The following is a 20,232-nucleotide window of genomic DNA, read 5'->3' on the forward strand; positions in this document are numbered from 1 at the left end:
CTGAGATCTTAGAGACACATTTTCCAGAGTCTGAGATCAGAGATGTTGCTGCAGGCCAATAACTATAAATGCCTGCCTTGTGCATTACCTTTGTTCATTTAAGCAGACAGTCAAGGGCTACTGGACAATTCATGTGAATAAAATACATAACATCTGAACTGCCTCTAAGGAGAAAAATATCACGTAGAAAGGGGTAAGGGGAATCAAAAGGAAACCAATGAGCCTTTCAGTTTTGTGCATAGCACATGAGTGACCTCCAGTGGTGAAGATGTTGAACTGATATTTATACTCCACAGAGCTGATGAAGACAATGCGGGTAAAAAAATCACTTGAGGAGATAATGGTTTGGTTTAAGACAAGTACTCAAACCTGGCAACTCGGCCAAAAGAAAATCAAAGGCTAACAACACATCAAATATGTAGAATGCAGATATGTAGTAACAGACATAGCTACTCTGTAAAATCACCTGTACAACTTTGGGGCTTTGTACAAAGCCTCAGCGCCTAGGACTTGCCGATCGAAAGGTCGGCGGTTCGAATCCCTGCGGCGGGGTGCGCTCCCGCTGCTCGGTCCCAGCGCCTGCCAACCTAGCAGTTCGAAAGCACCTCCGGGTGCAAGTAGATAAATAGGGACCGCTTACCAGCGGGAAGGTAAACGGCGTTTCCGTGTGCGGCTCTGGCTCGCCAGAGCAGCGATGTCACGCTGGCCACGTGACCCGGAAGTGTCTCCGGACAGCGCTGGCCCCTGGCCTCTTAAGTGAGATGGGCGCACAACCCCAGAGTCTGTCAAGACTGGCCCGTACGGGCAGGGGTACCTTTACCTTTACCTTTACCACAATCCTATGCCTTGGCTTACTTTTTACTACATCTGACAAGTGAACCTGTGGGATAAAGCTGATCACCACTGCCCCACAACTGATGCAGCCCCTGTCCTTTCCCCACCTCTCAGTTACAACTACATACACTCCAACATTTACCTGATGAAAACAGGGACATCCTATTCCATACCCTCCAATATTTCTCTGATGAAAATAGGGGATGTCCTATGGAAAAGTGGAACATTCCAGGATCAAATCAGAAACTGGGATGGCTTCTGTAAATCTGAGACTGTCCCTGGAAAATAAGGACAATTGGAGGGCCTGCAGTTGGTGCAAGTTTATGTGGGCCTCCCAAACGCTTGTGGTTCAAAATGGCTCATAGCATACTGTGCAGGCAGGAGGGGACAGGCAGTTAAATAGGAGAACAAGCTGGTTTCTCAAGTCCTTCCAGCTAGATTCATTGTCAAGGTTTCATACAGGCAAGGATTATGTGTTCATGGAAGGAAGAATCTTGCTACTTGGGCAGTGAATAGGCCTGGCAACTATTGCACCATGTCATAAAACCATAACAAGGTCAGTCTGGAAGATGCAATTGTCTTAAGGTGCCCTCCCATGTTGTTGAACTACAACGTTCATCCTCCATTGCTATTTGCAGTGTTGACTGGGCTGATGAGAGTCAGAGTTCACCTGCACCTAGAGGCAAAAGAAACAACGCAGCAGCCGTGTAATTTAAAAGAATGAAGGGTCTGAGAGCTCATTCATAACAATAAAAATGGAAGGGTACAACAGCAGCTACAGTATGAACTTGAAATGGATGGCATTTATCTTCTGAAATTCTTGACTTTCAGGAATGCTCAGAAGGAGGGGAAAGCAGGTTAAAAAGAAAACAGAAAGAAAGACTATTGATTGAGAGAGCATGATGCAGACACGCAAGTGGAGCTGAATTGCTTTTCTTTTTTGCCAAAGCAACTTAACATAGGCCAAGGCCCTCATTTTCTATTGACTGGAATAGTGTTTTACAAGTGCCCCTTCTGTCTGGGAGAGATATGAAATTTATCTGTAATTAACTTAATTTGGAGTTCAGCATGGGGAGAGATAATGAGCTGGAAATAACAAAAGGATACAAAGGAGGGGAGTTGCTAAGAAACGGATCCACTTGCCACAGCCGGGACAATCAGAGGAAGCAGTCTCCTTCCAAGCTAAATGGCTGAGTGACAGAACTCACTTTGTAGTTGACCAGCATGGAAATGGTCTGGACCTGCCAGTGATGATTAGCTCTGATTGGTAAAGGAGAGAGGAGTAGGAAGAGAGGGAGGGGAGGGGGAGGAGGAGGAGGGACGCTATGGAGAAGACAAGACAAAAATGGACAAGTCAAATTCTAAAAAGGAATAGCTGAAATGAGAGAATACAGCTGATAGCTATGGAGGCTTAAGGAACCTGAAACCTCCAGATGGACTCCAACTCCTATCAACCCTAGCAAACATGGTTAATGTTCAAGGATGATGTGAGTCTAAAACACCTTGTCCTATCCTGTTTCTGGCAATTGCATATCCAGAATAATCAGACAAGGCTCATGTCAACCAGGGCCACAACTCTCTAACTTTTAGCACAACAGAACCTGCAGCAGCTGTAACACTTTGCAGAATACTCCTAATGCAGGATCTGCCTTTCAAGCGTCCCTGCTTTGAATTAGGGGGAGACTGTCAGCAGCTTGTCCTACACTTGAGTAGGACCCTGGTAGAGACACATGCCCGACTGGCATGTTCTCTCCCTCCTGGTCATTCGTTCGGGAGCTTCAAAAGCTTTCTTCAGCCCGAACATCACAGAGACCAATGCCAACAGACACCCACACACTTAGGGATTTGCAGGGTCTTCACAGCTTGCGTAACAGACCTCAGCAACTCAGCATTTTGGCTAATCTACTTTATTTACATATAAACACACACAGAGCACTGCAACATGGCTCCCTCTCTCTCTCTAGCATCAGACAACAAAGAGAACAAAGGACAATAGTCCCACTTCACGGAACACAGTAACACAAACAGCCTGTGTCCGTCACTTCCCACTCTGTGGAGTCAAAACATACACCATCATGTGATAGACAACAATCCCATGACTGCAATCATGGAGCAGGAATTCTAACGTCGACAACCATTCCTGTGAATTGAAGAAAGACTGTCCCACCCACTTGCCACACATTTGCAAGTGTAGATGGAGTCTTCCTGAGTGAATCCTCCCTCAAGCCACATGACTCTGGGTGAGTGAGTCATGGCAGCCCAAAAAGAGTTGCACATTCTTGAGTCCCACAGCTCTGAGTGACAAGCCTTGGGACACCCCCATGCCCTTAAAGGTGCTTCAGAGTACACCTGTCTCTTTGTGTTACTTTTCCCACATAGCCCTCTCATTGTGACCAATTGACATGCTAAAAAGGATTTAACATCCACTCCACAAAGCACTAATTGCTATGGCCCACCAGATGAACAGTGTAGAGCTGATAATAAAACAAAACAAATTTTCTCATCTTGTGCTAATTTGATTAAAAGGAAGAAATCCTACTCAGCCCATATGGGACCAGCTAATCCTACATCATAACCTTAGGCTGGGTGACTGAGGGAGTGGCGAAAGCTAGAGGCAGATTGGACTTAAATAGTCTGCCTTGGTTCTCTAAAAAGGTAAAGGTAAAGGACCCCTGGATGGCTAAGTCCAGTCAAAGGTGACTATGGGTTTACGGCACTCATCTCGCTTCAGGCCGAGGGAGCCAGCCTTTGTCCACAGACAGCTTTCTGGGTCATGTGGCCAGCATGACTAAACTGCTTTTGGTGCAACAGAACACCGTGACAGAAACCAGAGCGCACGGAAGCGCTGTTTACCTTCCCACCACAGTGGTACCTATTTATCTACTTGCGCTAGTGTGCTTTCGAACTGCTAGGTTGGCAGGAGCTGGGACAGAGCAACAGGAGCTCACTCCATCATGGGGATTCAAACCACTGACCTTCTGATCGGCAAGCCCAAGAGGCTCAGTAGTTTCTGTTGGAAAAACACCCACCGGGAAGGGTGCCAACTTCCCAAGACACCGAGGCGTCTCTCCAGTGGTCACTCTCTGGCTGGAAACTGCCCTCAGTCCAGAGAGACCAGTAATAAGCGACCCCTCCATCCTGAGAGGAGCACACTCATATTATGGTATCCCATCACAGAAGAAAGAGACAGTCAGTAGTCTACACACTACTTTATTTACAGACTGTACACGGAGCTCTCATCCGACATGTCTGCTCTCCTGAGCAGCTAGCACAGAAGTCTGACTCGACTCACACTTGAATTCAGAAGTGAAAGTAACTCTCCAGTTACATGAGAACAAGCAGAGACTTCCTGTCTCATGCTCACAGACATCACATGATGTAAACAACCATTGTGCTGCTCCTCGCAGCTGGCGAGATATAAAAATCCCAACAGTTTCGACCACAGCGCCACCTGCACGACTCTCTACCTTCAGGCAGCATTGGGGTGCAGCATGGAATTCACACATTACTCCTGACATGTGCCTCATCCCCATCTAGGCTGGCTGCTGTTCTGCCCTAGTGTAAACCTATTGGGGCTGGGGAGAAAGAGTGGGTTTGGACTGACTTTCAGATGATTCCTGCACAGGGCTGTGACTACTATCTCGTCTGCAACAAGCCTGCTACTAACTGGTTATCTAGTGGACCACAGAAGACTGTTTTCATATGTACACACTATGTCTTTAAAGCACATTGTTTCCCTCTGAGAATTTTGGGCACTGCAGTTTACACTTCACAGATTTCAATTACCAGCAATGCTTAACATACTATAGTGCCCACCATTTTTTGAGGGAAAGAATGTGCTTTGAATGTGCTTTGAAAGTACGCTGTGTACACAGCCTTGCCAATGCCATGGCAGGAGAAGCGGTGCCTCAGCTTTCCCATTGGTTGCTTCTTAGGGGCTCAGTTCTGCTGCAAGAGCATCTGCTGCACGATATTGCAATGGAATATAATTGCACACTAGCCAGCTGCCCCCATTCCTTTGAGTGGAGCATGGCTTGGGATGGGCTATAAGAACCCAAGTGAGAACTTTGTATCTGTCTCATTTGCAATATTCCTTGCATAGGAAGCTCCAGCTGGAGGTGATTCTTTCATGCATTTATCAGCGAGCAGCTTTCCTTTTCACCCTGAGAAATGGTACACAGATGATCCAAGGAACTTACAAAACCTGCTTAAAATAAAATGAGTCAACAGTCATGAAAATTTAAGCAAATACATAAGTGATGATTATCACTGAGTTGTGTGAATTGTTGGAACTGCCTAGCGAACAGTGGCATGGCACTTTCCCTACCAGTCAGACCTCTTTAAAGGGGACTTGAGTATTTTTTCCTGCTATTTCTTGCTGATACAATGGAAAAGGTTATCCAGGTAATTGAAAACAGGACTTGAATACAAATGAAGTTTCTCTTATCGTTTGCCAAACCTAGTTGCTTGAAGTTGAAGGCAAGAGAGTAAAGTATTGTGAGGCTTGGACAGAATCCCCTATATTTTATGCCATTCATCAGATGAAGGAATAAATCTGAGAAAAATCAAACAGACTTAAGGGTAGATATTTTAAAGCTGTGGTCCCCAACATGGTACCCGTCGGCACTGCCCTTGTTGCCCACCAGAGGTCCACTGCTCTTTCCAGTTGTTGTTTTTAAGTGAGGGTTGCTGGGGGTGGTGGTTATTGGCTGTGAGGGATTGCCTGTTTTGGGGTGGGGATGTTTCTTACATTTTTGTGTTTTATTTGTTATTTGGAGCTGTAAGGGTTTGGGGGTGGGGCACTGAGCATTGGCAATTTTTCTTCTGTGAAATGGTTATTATATGGTGCTCCAAACATTTTATTAGATTTCCGAATGTGCCCCTGGGCCTCAAAACAGTGGCATAGCATGGGGGGCTGGAGGGGCCATGCCCCCAGGCACATTTTTGGGAGGGGGATTAACCAGGTGCTCCCACAACAGGCTCCCATCGGAGCCTGGCTCCAGCGCGCAAGGGAGCTGCCAAGGCAGCTTTCTCGCACCCAGTCACAGCTCGTCTCCTGGGTCAGGTCTGACTCAAGGGAGCAGTGGAGGAGGTAGCTGCTTTGCCACCTATGTGAGTGAATAACCTCCTAATTCCTGCTAGCTAGCACCCCACACTCCATCTTTCCTTTTAGTCCAGTCCACTTTGGATAGCCCAGTTTCATGAGCTCCTGAAGTAAGGACTCGTTCACACAAAGGGTAGCCAGATGTTTTTCTTGGCCCTTTAGGTGAAGGGTTATCACAGGACAATCATGTATTGGGAGTCCTCTGTTGGCTGCCTGGTCCAAATTCTAAGAAGACACCTAAGAAGAGAAAGCAAGGGGGCCTTGAGGTTGCCCATCAACTGTGAGAACTTGGACAACACACACAGGTCATCTGGTAAATCCACTCCCGATATAAGGGGGGGAGGGTTGCAGGCTCACGCCCACCGACATCCACGCGGGGGAAGATCATTTCTAACACTTTTCACCATTGGTAGAAAGTTAACTTTAAGTAATTGTGTCCATGATTTTGTGATGTTGATTCCCAAATATTTATTATATTGTGGACAGTGTTTGTATTTTTGCTTGTACTTCTGAGGGGACATTCAGAAGTTGTTTGGATTTTGTTTTATTGATGGTCAACCCAGCTATTTTCCCACATGGTGGCTTCCGACCACAACGTCTCCAGATCCGAGACCATCAGGGCAATGCCATCAGTTAGGAGGTTCAATGGTATTCTATGTCCATTTCTTAATATTCCTTTTATTTTCTGATTAGGTTGAATAGCATTACCCAGTGGTTCCATTGATAGTGCAAATAACGATGATAAGATGTGATCTTTGTTTGATGCCTCTTTGTATGTTCATATATTCTAAGTCTTGTCCATTCACCCAGACCACTTTGCTATTGCGCTCTCGCTCTCTCTCTCTCTCTCTCTCTCTCTCTTTCTCTATATCTATATATATATATAGATATATACAGTCATACCTCGGGTTACAGCCACTTCAGGTTGCGTTTTTTTGGGTTACAGGCTGCCGAAACATGGAAGTACCAGAACAGGTTACTTCTGGTTTTCAGCAGTCATGCATGCGCAGAAGCGCTAAATCACAACCTGTGTGTGCGCAGTGTGAACGCTGCGGATTGTGAACATGCATCCCGCATGGATCACGTTTGCAACCTGAGCGTCCACTGTATATTTAAAAAATAGTATAAAGTCATTTCCAAAGTTCATTTTAGATAATAATTGGAATAAAAATTCACAGTTGTCTTTCCTGGAGCAGGAGCACATACATTTCCCCATTCTCTGTTATAAAGAATGGCAGCATGTTGAGACACAGCCTACAGCCTTTCAGCATCATGTCTGCGGCTCTGGAAATTTCCATGGTACATGTAAGCTTACTGGAAAGTGAGTCACTGATATTAGAAGGACCATTAACTTTTTGCCCTGATTTAGCTCACCAAATTCTCCAAAGAGATTTTGCCTTCCACTTTAACCTGCTTAAGGGAAAGCCAGAGTGCAATTGCTACCTACTGTAAGTGATTGCACAGTTCGTGGCTGTGAAGCTACTCACCATTCTGTTCAAAGAAAGAAAGTTTCATTCCAGTGCTGTAGACAGAATCCTTTTGGTCACCACAGGGATCCATAGTGGAGAACAGTACAGGTTGTTTGTTGTTGTTTTTTAAACTTTCCAACAATGGATCTCGTTAAAGGTCAATGCAGTAGTATACCACATCATAGGAAATCTGCCTTAAGAGTGTCACACCCAAAATTCTGTCTTAAATAGGAGCACTAACTAATGCAAAACACAGACACACAACACACAACTTTAGAATGTTAAGCCCATCTCCCTATTTATGAACCCAAGACAATATTTGATTGGTTGGTTGTTTACTTAATTTCTATACCGCTTAATATATTGAAAATATTTCTAAGCAGTGTACTGAAAACTGAAGCAACAACAGGCAACTTAAACAAAATATTGCAAAAACACAGTTGCATATAAAAATCTTACAATACAAAGTTACTAATATATATAAACCAATATCAATTCATTTTCCTTCTGACACATCCTCCCATTCAGCCTATGGGTTCTCACCTAGAGTCCAGACAACAACTGCCACTAGTTTTACTCTGTAAGTTAGGTAAGTCATGGGCATGGTTGATGTCCAGCCTGGTGCACTTCTGTGAGGTTGGAATTCCACAATTCAAGGATTGCCATTCCTTGCACTTCTGAGGGTAGTGGAACTACCAAGAGAATCCTCACTGCAGATTTTAGCACCTAAGGTTGGTAGAGATAGAGGTTATCTTTCAGCTATTTGGGGCCTAAGAATATCAGGAACATATTGGGATGCATTCATACATCTGGTTTCCATTGACTTTCCAATGACAAAAAAATCACATGAGAGTTTTGGATATAGGCAGTGCTTTTTTTCTTTAAAAAAAAGTTTAGGGGTACTCTCATTTTGACTCAAGAAAATCACCATTTTATAGTTCAGATAGGGGGAAATATAGTAAATGAACAAAAGTACAAAGATTCACAAAATGCTTAGGGGTATGCGTGCCCCCAGAAAAAAAGTACTGGATGTAGGAAAGCAGAAATATTACTCCTGAACAGCCAGAGTCAGCATCTTCAGCCTCAAGCATCTGGACTCTCCTAGTCATGGCATGATTGTGCCATTTTGCCCAAGCAGTCGAGGTTCAGAGAGGCCATCCCAGCTGGTTGAAGTAACCTGGTAGCCATTCCTCCCCTAGAGAAAAAAAGACAGACCTCTGGATCTATCATTTCCTCTGGTGGTGAGGCAAAAAAGGCAGTGAAGCAGTCAGTTGCATTAACAAATCCAAGCAGGGAGAAATGGGTACCAATTGGAATCATCAGAGTAGCCAGCTGCAGCTTACCAGTTTCCCCTCCTGATTATAATAGTAGACTTCACAGCTTGCACAATTTGAGCTTTCTTTCTTTCTTTCTTTCTTTCTTTCTTTCTTTCTTTCTTTCTTCTTTTTTTGGCAAATACCCTCAGATGATCTAGGATGAATGTGATGATCAGAATTGTCATAGGTGACATACCAAAATTGTGCTATATTTTTAAATTGAGCCATTCTGGATGGGCAGTTTTGAAAATTACAGATGGTATGTGTTTCCAAAGCATTTTTCAAATAGGACCGTGAGCAGAGAAGCAAGGAAGCCACTTACTGAGAGGTACAAGGGAGCTTGTTTGGTAAAGGGAAAATAGCTTTTGACAAATTCAGTGAGTAATCTCGTTGCTCGTTCTGTAGGATATTATCTTGAATTCCTTATGGCTTAAAACATGCCATACTTAAGAAGACTGGGATAAAGAATTGCCTTTGATATCACCATAAAGCCTTTGATATTGCCTTTGATAATTGCCTTTGATATTCCCCATGGACGGGAATGGGTGAATTCAGTTCGGATGACCATCATATCTACTACTGTGGGCAAGAAACCCGTAAAAGAAATGGAGTGGCCCTCATAGTCAACAAAAGAGTGGCAAAAGCTGTACTGGGATGCAATCTCAAAAATGATAGAATGATCTCGATACAAATCCAAGGCAGACCTTTTAACATCACAGTAATCCAAGTTTATGCACCAACTACTGGTGCTGAAGAAACTGAAATTGACCAATTCTATGAAGACTTACAACACCTTATAGAAGTGACACCAAAGAAGGATGTTCTTCTCATTATAGGGGATTGGAATGTTAAAGTAGGGAGTCAAGAGATAAAAGGAACAACTGGCAAGTTTGGCCTTGGAGATCAAAACGAAGCAGGGCAAAGGCTAATAGAGTTCTGTCAAGAGAACAAGCTGGTCATTACAAACACGCTTTTCCAACAACACAAGAGACGACTCTACACATGGACATCACCAGATGGGCAGCATCGAAATCAGATTGATTATATTCTCTGCAGCCAAAGATGGAGAAGCTCTATACAGTCAGCAAAAACAAGACCTGGAGCTGACTGTGGCTCAGATCATCAGCTTCTTATAGCAAAATTCAAGCTTAAACTGAAGAAAGTAGGAAAAACCACTGGGCCGGTAAGATACAATCTAAGTCAAATCCCTTATGAATACACAGTGGAAGTGAGGAACAGGTTTAAGGATTTAGATTTGGTGGACAGAGTGCCTGAAGAACTATGGATGGAGGCTCGTAACATTATACAGGAGGCAGCAACGAAAACCATCCCAATGAAAAGGAAATGCAAGAAAGCAAAGTGGCTGTCCAACGAGGCCTTACAAATAGCGGGGGAGAGAAACCAAGCAAAATGCAAGGGAGATCGTGAAACATACAGGAAATTGAATGCAGACAAGAAGACCTTCTTAAACAAGCAATGCAAAGAAATAGAGGAAAGCAATAGAATGGGAAGAACCAGAGATCTGTTCAAGAAAATTGGAGATATGAAAGGAACATTTCGTACAAAGATTTCCATAATAAAGGACAAAAGTGGAAAGGACCTAACAGAAGCAGAAGACATCAAGAAGAGGTGGCAAGAATACACAGAGGAATTATACCAGAAAGAAACGGATGTCTCATATACCCCAGGTAGTGTGGTTGCTGACCTTGAGCCAGACATCCTGGAGAGTGAAGTCAAATGGGCCTTAGAAAGCACTGCAAATAACAAGGCCAGTGGAAGTGATGGTATTCCAGCTGAACTATTTAAAATTTTAAAAGATGATGCTGTTAAGGTGCTACACTCAATATGCCAGCAAGTTTGGAAAACTCAGCAGTGGCCAGAAGATTGGAGAAGATCAGTCTACATCCCAATCCCAAAGAAGGGCAGTGCCAAAGAATGCTCCAACTATCGCACAATTGCACTAATTTCTCACGCTAGCAAGGTTATGCTTAAAATTCTACAAGGAAGGCTCAAGCAGTATGTGGACCGAGAACTCCCAGAAGTGCAAGCTGGATTTAGAAGAGGCAGAGGAACCAGAGACCAAATTGCAAACATGCGCTGGATTATGGAGAAAGCTAGAGAGTTCCAGAAAGACATTTACTTCTGCTTCATTGACTATGCAAAAGCCTTTGACTGTGTCGACCATGGCAAACTATGGCAAGTTCTTAAAGAAATGGGAGTGCCTGATCACCTCATCTGTCTCCTGAGAAATCTCTATGTGGGACAAGAAGCTACAGTTAGAACTGGATATGGAACAACTGACTGGTTCAAAATTGGGAAAGGAGTACGACAAGGCTGCATTTTGTCTCCCTGCTTATTTAACTTATATGCAGAATTCATCATGCAAAAGGCTGGGCTGGATGAATCCCTAGCCGGAATTAAGATTGCCGGAAGAAATATCAACAACCTCAGATATGCAGATGACACAACCTTGATGGCAGAAAGTGAGGAGGAATTAAAGAACCTTTTATTGAGGGTGAAAGAGGAGAGTGCAAAATATGGTCTGAAGCTCAATATCAAAAAAACGAAGATCATGGCTACTGGTCCCATCACCTCCTGGCAAATAGAAGGGGAAGAAATGGAGGCAGTGAGAGATTTTACTTTCTTGGGCTCCATGATCACTGCAGATGGTGACAGCAGCCACGAAATTAAAAGACGCCTGCTTCTTGGGAGAAGGGCAATGACAGGCCTAGACAGCATCTTGAGAAGTAGAGACATCACCTTGCCAACAAAGGTCCGTATAGTTAAAGCTATGGTTTTCCCAGTAGTGATGTATGGAAGTTGAGCTGGACCATAAAGAAGGCTGATCGCCGAAGAATTGATGCTTTTGAATTATGGTGCTGGAGGAGACTCTTGAGAGTCCCATGGACTGCAAGAAGATCAAACATCTCCATTCTGAAGGAAATCAGCCCTGAGTGCTCACTGGAAGGACAGATTGTGAAGCTGAGGCTCCAGTATTTTGGCCACCTCATGAGAAGAGAAGACTCCCTGGAGAAGACCCTGATGTTGGGAAAGATGGAGGGCACAAGGAGAAGGGGGCGACAGAGGACGAGATGGTTGGATAGTGTTTTCGAGGTTACCAGCATGAGTCTGACCAAGCTGCGGGGGGCAGTGGAGGACAGGAGTGCCTGGCGTTCTCTGGTCCATGGGGTCACGAAGAGTCGGACACGACTAAACGACTAAACAACAACAACAATCACCATAAAGCAGGAGCTGCTCCATGTTATTGGTGAATCTCTTTTATCCTTAGTTTTAGTAATATGGATTTTTATCCTTGCAGCTTTCATTGTTTGTGAGCTGCTTTGGATAGGTTTCATGTGGGAAAATGGCAAATCATTGGTCACTCGCAAAAGTCTAGTGTCTGTAGAAATCCAAACTTTTGTTGATCTGAAAAGATTCCACCAAACCTGATACAAAGAGTGTGTTTCACAAAGAGTATGGCTGGGTTTACAAAGAAACAATGTGTTCAGGCAGTTGATTTCAGACTCAGAAAGACACCATTTTCCTTTCCCCATCTTTGATTACTCTAGGGCCAAGCTAGACATGACATTAATGATCTGAGTGTAATTAATGCTTACATTTTTAAAAATGAAAATAGCATGGGGAACTGAGAAACATCTGGACCAGGGTAGGTGGGAAAATGAACCTCCCTCCCTCCACTGTGGCCCCAACCAAAACTGTCCCCCTGAAGCTTCTATTTACATTGATAGGGAAACCTCTGTTGCCCTGTTTACACCAATAGCAGCTGGAGAAGGCAGTTCTGTTTGTTGTACTGAAACCAATGAATTTTTTGTGGCATTTTGCTAAGTTCTGAATAATGTTGACATTTTGGCTGCATACACATGCACCATTCTAACCCAGGGTAGATGCAGGCAAAAGATCATAGGCAAGCGGTAGCAGCAAGTGGTGGGCAGAGGCAGGCTGGCAGCCCCTAGCAGGCAGCAGCAGCAGCAGCAGCAGCAGCAGGAAGATAGATACCAGCAGGTGCCAGGAGCATGCAAATAGGTGGGCAGCATAGGCAGAATGCTGCCAGTAGCAGTAATTGATATACACAAACTCGCTTAGGTCTTTTGACACAAGGCCCTGCAATATCGTGGGAAGCATGGTGCAAGCAGCAGCAATTCTTGGGTTGTGGTGAGGTGGATACTTTTGACTCTATTTTTTTTTTTTTTATAAATGTTTATTAAGATTTTTTAAATACAAATGCAAAAATAATCAACAATATAGCATATATCATCACATATTTTCAAAACCTCTTTGGACTCCCTCACATTTCCCGCTCCCACTTACATCGTCTTAAGTTTTAACCAGCAAATTATCATCTTATTTAAATTCTTAGGTCCCATTCTTTTAAACATAATCTAATCGTTCTCCAAATGGTTTATATTTTCCTCGATCTACTTATCATCCTAATTCCATCTAATTTAGTGGTGGTCAATTATTTATGATCTAGCATCCTTCTTAACATTCAACCAAATTACAATACTTTTTTAAATAAATCTTAAATTTCTTCCAGTCTTCTTCAACCTTCTCTTCTCCCAGGTCTCGGATTCTGCCAGTCATCTCGGCTAGTTCCATATAGTCTATCAGCTGCATCTGCCACTCTTCCAGTGTGGGTAGATCTTGGGTTTTCCAGTGCTTAGCGATAAGTATCCTTGCTGCTGTTGTTGCATACATAAAAAATGTTCGGTCCTTCTTTAACACCTTCTGGTCGACAATACCCAAAAGGAAGGCCTCTGGTTTCTTAGTGAAGGTATACTTAAATACCTTTTTCAGCTCATTATATATCATTTCCCAGAAAGCCTTCACTCCAGGGCAAGTCCACCAGAGGTGAAAGAATGTTCCTTCATTTTCTTTACATTTCCAACATTTGTTATCAGGCAAATGGTATATTTTGGCAAGTTTAACTGGGGTCATGTACCATCTATATATCATTTTCATTACATTTTCCTTCAAAGCATTACATGCAGTGAAGTTCAACCCAATGGTCCACAACCTTTCCCAGTCCTCAAACATAATGTTGTGCCCAATGTCCTGTGCCCACTTTATCATAGCCGATTTAACCATTTCATCTTGTGTATTCCATTTTAACAGCAGGTTGTACATTCTTGAAAGTATCTTAGTCTTAGGTTCTAACAGTTCTGTTTCCAATTTCGATTTCTCCACCCGGAACCCTAACTTTTTGTCATTTTTAAAAACTTCATTAATCTGAGCGTAATGTAACCAGTCTCGCACTTTGTCCTTAATTTTCTCCAAACTCTGCAATTTCCAATTGTCTCCATCTTTTTCTAATATTTCCCAATATTTTGGCCATTTGGCCTCCATATTGGGTCTTTTTCGGGCCTTAGCTTCCAGCGGTGAAAGCCACCTTGGAGTTTTATTTTCCAGTAAGTCTTTGTATTTTGTCCAGACATTAAACACTGCTTTTCTGACAATATGGTTCTTAAAGGCCTTATTGATCTTAACCTTGTCATACCATAAATATGCATGCCGGATACTTTTGACTCTAGACCCCATCAGAAGGGGGCAGTGTCATTTTGGCCAGATGCACAGAATGTACTCAGAAGTACACCCCATTGAGTTTAGCAGGGAAGTATTCAGTGGTGGTGCTTGCCCACAGACTTTAAAAGTACTTAATTTATGTTGTTCTGCCAGAGAAACCATTGCCTCCCTGCTGCTCAGTATGGCTTTGATATGCTTTGATGAGCAAGCAGTTGGTGTTTCAAATAATTAGAAGTCCATTAGTTGTAACAAAGGAAATGCAACAGGAATTCGGAAGACGGGTAAGGTTGTCAAAACAAATAAATTTATTACATACCAATATAATTTACAATCAGATGTTAATGATATGTTTACATGGAAAACACACACTATTATTTATGTATGCTAGTTATTTTGTATCTTTAATCAAACTATGCAACATAGGGTGAAACTTTTTGGGATTTTTTTTTTTTTAAATAAATTACTTCTATTTCTTTGGTCCCCACCCACAAGACATTCAGTTTAGAGATGACAAATAAAGTTGGATGGAAGAATTGCAGTAAGCAGCAGGGATGGCAAAGGAGTGAGTCATTGGCAGTGGAGCTACATTATGGGAATGGCACATAATAACATAATAGTAATGTTTCAGAAAGTAGACCGGGGGTATCTTTTATTTTTCAATTAAGTGGTAAGTAAGCTGAGAACCTGTCTATTCTGTTTACTGTACCTGATGTCCACACATTAAGCTGAGCACATAAGAGCTTCAGAGATCCTACTGTTCTGACCTAGACATCATGCTTATCTTACAGCAGGGCTCTTCTGGCTTTCCTACTGATTCCGCTGACTCTTGATGTCACTCAGCTCTAATGGTGAAGGCACACATCTAATCATATTTGCAACCACATTTGTTTTGCCACTGCTTTTCTCCACTAATTTATTATAGTACAGAGAGTGTGGGGGAGAAAGAGGATGTCAAGGGATATATACACAGTATTTTTTTCTGAGGGGGATTTTTCTTTTTCTTGTTTATTTGCTTTCTATTCCATTTTATGCATCAAGGCTGCCTTGCAAATTTGCCACTTTTTTGAAATGGCAAGACCAACAGTACTACAAAACTCTGCCCTTTATAAGGTGCCAGCACCAAGAAAACGATGGGAAATGAGTGCTCTTGAAAGTCTCCCTTTATTTATTTACTAAATTTCTATCCTGCCTTTCATCCCAAAGGAGCCCATGGCAGCAATCAACAAGTGATAAAACAACTAAAACATCTTTAAAAGAATTCCAACACAGATGCAGACTGGGAAATTAAATGTGTGTGTGTGTGTGTGTGTGTGTGTATTAAAAGGCTTGTTGAAGATGGTATTCAGTAGCTGTTCTGTTGGGAGCTGCCCAGAGTGGCTGGGATATTAATAATAATAATAATAATAATAATAATAATAATAATAATAGGTACCCAAAAGATGACAGAGACAGCCCCAGTATAATATTTAATGTGAAGGAAGTCCAAATAAGAGGTGCCACAACCTGGATCCGACCCATTGTGTATGGAAAAGACAAACTGTATTGTTTATAACTCTTGATACACTGATTTTATATTCTGAGCCTAATTTTGTGCATTTAGTTTTTCCCTTTTTCTTTTTAAGAAAAAGTCTCCATAGCAGATTCTTGTGACCACTTGACTTTTTAAATATATTATTGTTGACAAAGAATTGCTCCTGAACATTGCACCTTTTATCTAAAATTTCAAGAGCTGAACTGAAATGGCTTAGAAGAGATTTTTCTGAGAAAACTATTAGGGAGCCCAGCAATTGCACCACAATGATCTCCCCACTCTCTTGCACCTTTTCCTCTCCATAACAGGCAGCAATGCACAGTGTTGGGAACCCAGATTAGCAGCGCAGCCCCCCACCTGTGCTACCCTGCTGGCTATTACAGAGTCCCCTAAGCTAGATTTTGAGCTTGGCTCAGGAGAAATCCATCAGCTCCTCTATGCTGAATCACTTTCTTCCACTATGACACTGTAGAGATGAACCATTCTCTTTCTTTCCCAGTAGAGCATTCCCAACCATGGTGTGCTTAGGTTCACCAGAGGTTTGCTATGAAAGGTGCTGTCAGATCAAATAGAGACTGAACTGTTGAACTGCTATAGGTTTCCTGACATTTTCACCTACCCGTTGTTTTCATGCTCCTGCGCAGGCCAGACAGTTCAAAAACTACAGTGGCTTATGATCAATCACACAGGGGAAAAAGCAGCATTTTACATTGTTGAACTCTGCAGGAAAGGGAGGGGGGGGATATTTTAGGCATCTGTGATGCTGCCAACTCCTTAAAGCAGCTGACTTTTGATGAAACACTAAGGTGGGGTCTGATGTCTGGATGGGTGCCATTTTGCTTGCCAGCTGGCTTCTTTGCCTGCCATGGACTACTACACTGAGTAATCTCCAAAAGAAGGAGCCTATCAGAACAATGCTCAGAGGTCTATCACAGATGTCTCGGGTTCTCATTGCAGACTGTGTTGTACTGAAGCAGCTGGCTGGTTCAGACTTTGAGGCTGGTTGATGCTACTGGCTGTGTGAATTGTGTGTCATTTTCAAACCAGTGGGTGGGTTTCACGATTGCATTCTGTGGGGCTCTGCAACTTGTTGTGTACTCCTGCCATCCCTCATATTTCTTTGCTATGAATCTGTTTCTCCTTTTCTCCTGTTATGGGCTCTGCAACTTGTTGTGTACTCCTGCCATCCCTCAGATTTCTTTGCTATGAATCTGTTTCTCCTTTTTCTCTATGTTTCTCCTTTTTCCGAACTTAGCTTCAATTCTCCACATTTCTGCAGGGATTCGCATTAAAAAAAAAAAAAAAACCTTCAGGAAAATTAGGCAGAATTTTAAAACATCCCCGTTCATCAAAGCATTTGGTGGGTGAAAAACATTGTTTTGGGCAACTTTGAAATTAATAGTTGAAAGGATACTTGGTTTCTTATTTATTTATTTATTTTATTTGAAAATAAAATTATATTTTAAAACCATCTTCTTGTGGCTTGTTGTCCTTGGTTTCTTTGGGAGGGAGGGATAAAAATTATAAGGGAGATGGAAAATAGAACCGGGGCACCTAACCCTGCTCCCTTCTTTTTAATCCTGTGGTGTTAACCTTTAGAATGTACTTTGTATAGCTAAGCCTTTAGCTCTATCCTCAGTACATTGTATTTTATTTTATTGCTATGGCTAGTGACTGATGCAAATAAAGATTCTATCTATCCTGTGATCCTAGCGTAGCTAAAGCACCAGTGGGTATCCATTGTGATGAAGGCTGGTCTGCTGTTTGGTGAGATTTTATGCATCAGTCATACCTTATTTTTAAATATTCCTAGATATGTACCAAAGAGCTGTAGAAGTCTGGAACTCATAGCAACTGCTCTTCTCCTGCTACTGAGAAAATAATGAGCATCATTTTTTTCCAGTGAAACCCAAAGTGTAGCCCTTGCTGGTAAACTGTATCCATTTGACTGCTTAGGATGGAAGGGTCCATTCATGAGTTATCAGTCAAAATGTTGCCAGTGCTCCCAGTCACTGGGATAGTATAATTTTTAGAAGCCTTGGTGTCTGCAACTCCAAATCACCTATCAGATTGCGACTTAGCAAAATATTTAAAGGTATAAAAAGTCACATAAATAGTAACTCACAATGAAATTGTGGTTTTAAAAAAGAGAATGTTAATGATTGAAGGAAGGAATAGGTTAAAATGGATATAAATGTAAATAACTGAACTTATATGTTTCTCCACTTGGGGGTAGTAAAGGATTTGCCAGTGTCTGCAGGGAGAAGTAAAGTGTCCAGTGATTATTAGGATCCATGTTTATTTCAAGAGGTATTTTAATAGTGCACTGTTATTTTGTGTGAATTGGAAGTAGAGTGTCACATTTGTTTGAACTTGTTGCAGTTTAGCTGAACTGGTGAAGCAGCATTTCTCAATACATAAGTTTAATCTTTTCACTGATAAACACTGAGCTATGTATTAGTAAGATAGATGCCTATGTGTAGATACTATGGAAATCTCAACATTCAGATATATGTTTATGTATGGGTTAATATGTAGCAATGTGACCATTTCAAGAGTATACTTCAATTCCATTTGATTTTCCTTGTGAAACTCAGAATAACTTAGAAATTATGGGATGCATATGATAGAGGGATCACTGTAATTTGAACAAGATGTGCTTCCTTCTTTGAGCAGTAGAGAAGAAAGAGAAGGAACACAACTGCTGAGCTTTGTTTTGATGCATCCAATTTATCTACATGTACCAGGACTCTGTTCAGTGAGAAAAACACCTTACACATGACTAGTGAGAAGATCTTCCATTCCTTACCACATGTTGGAGTTTGGCACGTCACAGATTTGCCTGTTGATCTGTACATTACACACATAAATGCCACACTTGTATCTGGACTGGTACTATGCTATCAGAACCACAAGAACGAACAATACCAAAGCACTAATTATGCTCATTCCACAATAGATAAAATAGGTGAATATACAATACCAGAATTTGTAGAGCCAGTGATAGTCTCATCTCTCTATTGACACAGTAGACCCAAATCTAAAAGTGTGCAAACTTATGTACATGTTATGTACCTTGGAGAAAGTCCCAATGAATACAGTGGGAAAACATGCTTCATATTGCATTGTAAGTCTGGGAATCTGTGCTCTGTATTCACATGACTGCTCCCTACTCTGCCTGACTGAAAAAATTAGTATTAATGGGAATGCATTTGACTGTAGCAAATATGCAAATCAGAACAAATTCTTTCTGTCCATCTAATGCTTCTTTTTCTATGGGGAGTTGTAGCATGTTGTTTATTCATTTAGGCAAACTAAACCTGAGTTTAAACTAATCCAGATACTTGAAGGAGCACCCCTTCCCACCTCAGTCTGAATTTGCCTTTAGATCTTCAGCTGAGGCTCTTCCCCAGGCATCTCCTATACTGCATATACTATTCTACCCCAAAGGAGAGAGGGCTCTTTTAGCTCTGGTGTCTCAGTTATGGAGATTTCTAAAGAGCTTTCTTAAAGAGATTTTTTTCCAGTTAGGGGCCTAGGAAGGTGGGGGCAGTTCGCACCGGGTGCCATCTGTGAGAGGGGTGACAAAAAGCCACACCGTGGGGGGCTTGCCCTGCCACCCCTGTGCTCGGCGGATCGCCCTGCTGCTGATTGCCCTGTGTAGTGGATTGCCTCACCCAGCGGATCCTGGTGGATTGCCCCGCCCGGCGAATCACCCCGCCACCACTGCTGATCACCCCATGAATCACCCTGTGTGGTGGATCCCCCCTCTCCCACAACTCGCCCCACCCCCTGGGTGCATGGCATGGCCACCGTTCTGGGCACCCATGCAGCTAACTCTGCCACTGTTACCAGTATCTACCCTGCAATATTTTAGGCACCAGACAAAGAAGATTTTTATTTACCCAGGCAAATGAACTTATCATAAATTTTAATTGATCATGTGACCTTATCAGTTGCTTTATTATTGTTAGTTGTATTGGAACATGCTGTACCCCAATCTTGGTTTCCTGAAAGGATGGTGGACAGTTTAGGAATGTTTTAAATTAAAAAAAATAAGCAAGGGGTAGATCTGAATCATAATAATTACTGAATATGAATAAGGGAATGAGACAGTCATTGTAGTGTAATGGATAAAATTTCATACAGTCCTCAAAAATGTCCTCTGATCTCTTGAAATGTTTATTTTCTCCCATGAAAGAAGCTTCTGTCATTCTGTTCCATTTTCAGGGTGCTTTAGAATGTCTTTAGTTTGTATTTATAACACTGGTGAATGCAGGACTGAGCTTACCTTACTGTTGCAAGCTGGCTGAAGGTGCTGTGCATATATATTTATTTCTATTCAGTAGGGACATGGGTAGCACTGTGGTCTACTCTGTGGTCTACCACTGTGGTTGGCATTTCAAATCCCCGTCATAGGGTGAGCTCCCATTGCTC

This window comes from Podarcis cretensis, assembly GCF_951804945.1.
Source record: "Podarcis cretensis genome assembly, chromosome: 2".
NCBI classification, from domain to species: Eukaryota; Metazoa; Chordata; class Lepidosauria; order Squamata; family Lacertidae; genus Podarcis; species Podarcis cretensis.